The 7,805-nt window shown below is 38.3% G+C and overlaps 1 non-coding gene across 1 annotated transcript; it reads left to right on the forward strand.

The window, feature by feature from the left end:
* The first annotated feature begins 2,959 nt into the window (after positions 1–2,959).
* LOC138840516 (U6 spliceosomal RNA) lies at positions 2,960–3,064 on the forward strand. The gene has a single exon (XR_011376094.1). It is a non-coding gene; the product is annotated as a U6 spliceosomal RNA (small nuclear RNA).
* The last annotated feature ends 4,741 nt before the right edge of the window (positions 3,065–7,805 follow it).

Raw genomic sequence — 7,805 nt, forward strand, 5'->3', positions numbered from 1 at the left:
TATGTAGCCCAGACTAGCCTCTTTATGTAGTACAAACTATCCTGTAACTAACTAGGTAGTCAATGCTGATTTCTGACTTGGAATCCTCCTGCCTCAGCCTCCAAACAGCTGGGATTACAGGCATGAGTCACCACACCTATCTTGCTGCTTTAAAATCTACTCTGACCATATCTGCCTTTCAATTAGGGTATTGTGACCATTTACATTTAACATTATTGGTGAGACAGTTATAAAATCTACCATCTCACTATTTGTATTCCACTTATCTGTTCTTTGTTCTTTCTTTACTCTTTGTTCTCTTCCATTGGATGGAGTTTTTAAATCATTCCATTCTATCTGTTTTGTTCAGCTTATTAGCTAAAACTGTTTTGTTGTCTAGTGGGATTTTTGTAGGGTTTCATTGGAGGTGGGGATTGAACTAGGGGTCTTGTGCTTGCTAAACAGGTATGGTACTACTTGAGCCATGCTTCCAGCCCCTTTTGTCATTCATTGTTTTTAAGGTAAGGTCTCATTTAATGCCCTGGCCAGCCTTAGTATCACTGGAGAAGAGAGGTAGCCATTGTGTTTTCCTCATAGATGAGATAACAAGCATGAGTCACCATGTGCAGCCATTGGTTGAAACAGAGTCTCTTAAACTTTTTGCCCAGGATGGCCTCCAATCATGATCCCCTGATCTCCACCTCCTAAGTTGCTAGGATCACAAGCCTGAGCCACTGTGCCTGGCTTTTTAGGGTTTATAGTACACCTCTAATTCATCACTGCCAGCCTTCTGTAATAAAACACTTCATGTCTAAGATCCTTCCAATGCTCTACTTTCATTTCCTAGCCTTTGGGACTCAGAATATATAAGAATCTATGTATGTTCTCTAGTTTCTTGTCCCTCAGCTCCTCTATTTTTCAGGCAACTTCACACAGCCCTTTAACACATCTCTCCACTTGATACGCTCTGCCTTTGTAAGACTAAGAAATTGTTTCTATGACAGGTGGATGAATGGCTCCTAAACACATCTCATCTTAATCCCCCAAACCTGCCAATGTTGCATTTGATAGCAAAAGAAGCTATGGTCAAGCTAAGGATTTTGAATTCATGAGATTATACTGGATTTACCTGAGTGGTTTCCAAATGTAACCACAAGAGTCCTGATAAGAAGACAAGAAAATAAAAGGAGACCTAGAAACTCTGGCAACAAAAACAACAGGTCAAAGTAAAGGGAAGCTATTGGAGTGATGTAAGAAAGGGACCTTGAGCCACGGAATACAGATGGCCTCTGGAATTTGAAAGCAGCAAAGAAACAGATTCTTCTCAGAAGCCTCTAGAAGGAATGACATCCCACCAACATCTTAACTTTAGCCTAGTAAGATTGATTCTGGATTCCTGGCCTCTGCTAGTGTAAAAAAATTAATTGATGTTGTTTTATCCCACTAAATTTGTGGCAATTGTTACAGCACTCATTAAGCTGTCATTTTGAAATCTACGTATTCCAGGAAGACTCTTTTATTTATAAAAAAAATTTCCATTTGTTGATATATCCTAACTGCAAGGAGATTGCCCTAACAGACATTGCTTGTAGTAAACTGGAACCCATTCCCATTTGTATGAGTGAAGGGAAAGGGTGATGGTAGAAATACAGTAGGCAATCCAACAGACAGGAGAACTCAAGGAGAAGTCCTCATCTTCTGGCCCCTGAAGAGACAGAGCCTGACACACTAAGGAAAGGGTCTGGATCCTCTCAAAAGGTCTCTCAGCAAGTCTGGATCCATCTCCATTTTCTCTCAGGCCCAATTTTTGAGAGCCAGGTCTAGATGAATTTTCAATTCAAGAATCTACCTTGATCTAAGAATAGTAAAAATCCAAGAGACCCTATTGACAAAAATCACTGAAGTAAAAAAAATGGGCTGGGGTTTGACAGAGTGTTTGCAAGGGAGTCAAACTAAAAACCAAGACCTCTCATTCGCATTGCTTTTACCTGAATTGCCAAAAGAAATTTTTTAAAGGAACGTTCCCCAAATATATTTTGCATTACTACAGTATAATTTTAAGATTTTGGTGAAAAGCAGGTAATATTTTTCAAAATGTAGGTATGAGGCAGAAATTGTGCATGCTGACTCAATTTTTTCCTTTTACACTCATTTTAAAATTACAAACAAGGACTTTCACAGATTTGTTGTGGAACTATTCAGGCAGATCCTTTTTAAAGACCATAGGAACAGGACATAGTGAACTGTTTTTTGTTACTAGATATAAAATGAGTAATAAAAGTTTCTCTCACATTGAGATAAATGTGGGAATAAAACAAGAATAATTTCTGAAGAGGAAAAAAAGAGAAAAAGAATCTAACTAGGAGGCTTTCTCTGGCTTCTTCTGTTTCAGTTCTCAAGAAAGTCAGATAGAGCCAGAACAGCTTCTGATTGTCTGCCTTGAATCAGAGATCCACTCCCAGTCCAATCAGCTGAGGTCAAGGGTTACACAGGACAAATTCTGCCCCCACCCCTCTTCAGCAAAGACAATTTCCAAGAGTAAGTTCAGTTGGCATACCCAAATAAATCTGACACAATTGTAAATAAACACAGTGTCTAAGGTCAAGACTGTGTGCCCTACTGCTCCTTGATAACTTATCATCAGATGACTAATCCCTGAGGTTTTGAAAGAGACTAACATTTGCAAGGTGCTCCTTAGAAGTTAAGGGAATTGGTGCAATGATGAGTAACTCTTATCATAAATAGCACCTTGGCAAAGTATAAAGCAGCCTGAAGGGAGAGTATCAAAGGGTCTGGGGAATAAAAGGGAAGTGAGATATCAGCAGAGAAGAATAGAAAATAAAAAGACAAAGGAATAACTAGTTATTAATCACCTACTGAATACCAGACTATTGCCTGGTATAGTAGGACACTTCCAATATTTTTTCTAGTATGTTAGTTAGACAAGAAGAAGGAAGAAGAAAAAAACAAGACTAATAAAGTGCCACTTCGGCAGCACATATACTAAAATTGGAGTGATACAGAGAAGATTGTCATGGCCCCTGCACAAGATGACATGCAAATTCATTAAGCATTCCATGGTTTTTATATGTATAGGATAGTCCTGGCAGAGAATCATAATAGCTCAATAGTTATGTACATATGACCATATAAAAATGATGCTTATTGAAATAAACTTCAAGACATGGAAACAACAGGTCTTTTATTTTTTTTTTTTGGTTGTTGACCTTGTTGTCACCAATGTACTGTATCTAGTTCTTTCTTCTTATTTTATTTCATTTGTCTTTTTCCATGTATTTTTATACATTTTATACATTTATCTGATTTGGGGAGAAGAAGGGGAATAACATAATGCTGAAACAAGGACAAAGGATGACCCATTACAACAGGATACTCAGAAGACACTACGTCGGAAATGAACTGTACAACTTCGGGTGGGGGGGATGAGTGGGGAGGGAAGGGATGGCTGGGGGAAAACAAAGGAAAACAAAAGTAATGTACTCATTACCTTACTCCTGTGACGGTAACCCCTCTGTACACCATCTTCACAATAATTTTTTTAAAAAACACCAATTTACTCCCCCTAACAACAGGTTAAATTGCTGCCTGTTTTCCCCTAGAGTACATTATTTGAAAAGGACTTGCTATTTTTGTATTATCAAGCCTCAGTTATTAGGAAACCTTAGTTGATGAATAAGTTCTTCCAGTTTTAAGCACAGGACTTTGTTTTGTATGTTAATCAGTTAATCATATGAATGAGTCTCAAGCATTGTGCTTAATGAAAGAAGGTGGATATTTAAAGGGCCACATACTGTAGTTACACAAGTGTATCTGCTTCTCAACTTGTATAAAGCTGTACAGAGAAGAAATGTGAACTTCATTAGAAGTTCTGCCCCAGTAAACTTGTCTTTAAAGTTTTTCATCAACTCAGACTGAAATCTGTGCAACTTTATTATACATTGTCTTGAATTTTCTAAATATCATCTAAACATCTAAACATCATCTTCACCTTTATTGATTTGGAATTTGAAGAGTATAGCTTTTAAACAATCGTTCTCTTCTATTTGGAACCCATGTATTTGCTCTGACATAAAATGGGATTTCTTTTCTTCTTTTTTTTTGGGGGGGGGAGGGTTTTACAGTTTATTAATCCCTTCGTGAGAAATTCGTCATTACTTCAGGTCAAGTCATTGCAATATCATTATTCCTTTGGCTTTTTGCCAGCTTCAACACTGGCCTTTGAAGTCCCTCTGATGTTCTTCACTGGGATTTCTTAGTCTGTGTGTCTATATTATCATTTTTCTTTCTCCAGCCTTCCTTACAAGCTCTCCGGAGTGACTCCTCCATGGATGGGCTTTGCCAAAACAACACTTTACACTGGCTGTGTCTAATCTGTTGTGAATTGTTGAGGCTAGGAATGAGGGCAGAGAACCACAATGCTAAGAATTGTGTGTAGACAAAGAGCATGGCAACATCTAATATATTTTGTTTAAGAATTGTATATTAAGTACAAATGAATGGGTATTGAGCTAGCCTCGGTGGCCCACACTTATAATCCTAGCTACTCCTGAGGCTGAGATCTGAGGATTGTGGTTTGAAGCTAGCCTGGGCTGGAAAGACCATGAGACTCTGATCTCCAATTAATCACCAGAAAACCAGAAGTGGTGCTGCGGTTTAAGAGGTAGAGTGCTAGCCTTGAGCCAGAAAGCTCAAGGACAGTACCCAGGCCCTGATTTCAAGTCCCACAACCAACCAACCAACCAACCAATAAATAAATAACTAAATAAGGTTTGAGTAAGAGTGTAGGAAGCAACCCCATTAATAAGGTATACATATTTCTATACAAGGATTGAGTGTTATATAGTTTAGCTACTCATAGTTTTGTTTCACTTATTTATTAGTTCTCCACAACAGTCCCCAAATGTCAGATGGCTACATCATGGCATCCATTTGAGATAAAACGTTATTACAATATTTTACTCATACACATAATCATACATACATATTTACATACCAAAAATACCCTGCTTAAGCAACAAAAAGAAAAGAAGAAGCCAAAAGAAACTTTCCATTCTGGGTAATTCAGAATAGTTGTAGAATAGGATACTTGCTATAGGATTTAATAATCGAAGTCATTTCAAAGGGAGAATGCGCGCGGGGGCACACACACACACACACCACTGAGTTACTGTAGTCTGAAAGGATTTGGTTCGCTGCCCATGGGATAAGGTCACAATTGAGTCAACCATACTGATAATGCCAGGAAAGCATTTTAAAGAAGCACAAACAGTAAGGGGCTGTTTTCTCTCTTTATCAACCAGGGCATTAGATTAGCCTTTTTTCTAAGATAAGAGAATCAATTACACGAATATCCTGCTGTGGGTGGGTCTGTTCACAATGAAGCCTTTTAAAATCTTTATTTAAAAAAATAAGATGATTTCTACACTTAAACAAGTCTAAATGAAATTTTGTTAATTCATTCTCAGAGACCATCGTAATTAGTGAAATATTTAAAGTGACAGGAAATAGTAATGAAGCTCCGGAGTTCCAGCATAAAATGGCATCATGACTAGAATGCACAAGTTGGAGTCTTGGTTCTCTGCTAAAATCTGCACAGTGGAGTTTGAAGATGACATTAGTTACATTCGTCAGATGTCCTCATTTTGCATCTCTCTCTGCCTGGTAATTGCTATCATTTCCAGAAAGGCTTTGTTATAAAAGAAAGGCATTCATTGCAGATTTATATTCTTCTATTTTTGAGCTTCTATTTGGTGTCAGACACTGTGTAGGCATTTTTTTTCATCTTCAAAAGGATAGGTACTAATATTTTCTTTATTTTAAAACTGCAAAACTGAGCTAGGTGGCCTGAGTCTGTAATCATACCTACTTGGGAAGCTAAGAGAGGGGCATCAAAGTTTGAGGCTAACATGGGCAAAAGTGAAGTTCATAAGACTCCATCTCAAACAATAGCTAGGCATGGTGACATATGCTTGTCATTCCTAGTGACACAGTGAAACATAAGTAGGAAGATCCCAGCCCAGGAAAACCTGAGCAAAAGGCGAAAGCCTACCTTAAAAATAACCAACATGAAAAAGGGCTGGATATGTGGCTCAAGTAGTAGAGCACCTGCCTAACAAGCACAGGGACCCGAGTTCACTCTACCACCACAAGCAACAGCAAGAAAAGAAAGTAAAATTGCAGAACCTAAGAGTAGAGAGGTTCAGTAGATTTTTCTAGAGCCAGTAAATCTGAGGGTTAAATGTACTGTTCTTGAGCATATTTGGCATTGCTTTAATTAAAAAAAAAGTAGAAGAAGAAGAAGAAGAAGAAGAAGCCTCTTTTTCCTCTGGACGATTGTAGCAGAGTCTAAGTCTTCATCCTTGTCTTTTTAAATAATTCTACGTCTTGTACCTATGCTCACCTGGATTATTATTCTCTCATCATTTAATTTGGACCACCAAAGTATTTTTAGTAGACATAAGCCACAAACTACAGTTTCTCGTAATTTTATAAGTTCTTCAGAACTTTTCTTTATGAAAATGTTAGTTTTGCCTTTTCTTAAAGTATAAAGACTGTCAACTTTTTAAAAAATGGACTTGAGGCTCTTTCCTCACATAAATTGAAATCATTACAAAATCTTTCTTTCTTGTGATACAAGAACCCAGAACCTTGCACATGCTAGGCAATTGCTCTACCACTAAGCTACATGTCTGGCTCTTCTTACAAGAGCCCAACAAAACAATAAATAACAATACAAAAACAAAACAATAACGCTGTTATTGCTTTGTTTATCTTCTGGTTTTAATGCTTTTATGTACTTCTTTTTAAATGTTAAGCATTTCTTTCTCTCCAAGTGACAACCGGAAAACACAGCTTGGAGGAACCTTTTACAGATTAGGAAACAGCACTAGAAAGCCTCAATAAGTAGATGTGAGAGTCTGAAATCTTGCTCCAGACCTCTTTCTCATGCTGCAGACAGCCTTGAACTGGCCTCTTTCCCACTTGTTTTCTGACTTCCCTTAGTTTCCCTGTCTAACTGCTCAAAGAGCAGCAATTCTCTAGCAGAAATGGCTTCCAAAGTCCGAAACGGTTCCCATTGGTTTCTCCTACTGACACTTAAGCACCACCCTGCTGGTGTTGATTTTCTGGATCATCAGATAATAAATTGAATCACCTTGTTCCTGTGACTGGGACATCTAGTTGCTGACTAATAAGAAATTCTCTGAAGGGCTTGGGAGCAGTTTGGGGATAAGTCAGAGGAGAAGCTTCTGATTATTTTGCTACAATCCCGATCACATCAAGATAAGCCACCCCACTGCAAAACCCTTAGGATGAAAAGCCAAGAATTCCATGTCATTTGCACTAGTATCATTTCAACTTATATCCATTTTTTAAATCATATGCTAAAATAAAAGAGGGAATGAGAACAAGGAAAGTCATCACCTTACAGTAAAAGAGGAAGTTAAAAAGTGGAACACCTGGTCCAAATTTTCGACACTCCCCCAATAGACTTGGCACTCTTCCTCTACTTAAGCAGGCAAAACTGTTTCAAGTAGTTGGCCACCTGTGAAATATTGCCCCATGCTGGGTTTGCATCAGGAAAAACTAACACAAGCCAACTTTCCGCCTGTGTAAAATGCAAACCACAATGCATGCCTACCAGTGCTGGGAGAATTGTGTGCTAGAACAAATGTGAACATGCTCCAGCACAGGCCTGACACATGGACATGCTGCTGGAATGTGAGGTCATGTGGTAGATACAGAGCTCACCTTCCAAGCACCCTTCTGTAGAAAGCCCAGATCTTCCAAGGTACTCTTTGCTGCAG

This window comes from Dipodomys merriami, unplaced genomic scaffold (genome assembly GCF_024711535.1).
Source record: "Dipodomys merriami isolate MVZ:Mamm:240054 unplaced genomic scaffold, mDipMer1.0.p SCAF_3, whole genome shotgun sequence".
NCBI lineage: Eukaryota > Metazoa > Chordata > Mammalia > Rodentia > Heteromyidae > Dipodomys > Dipodomys merriami.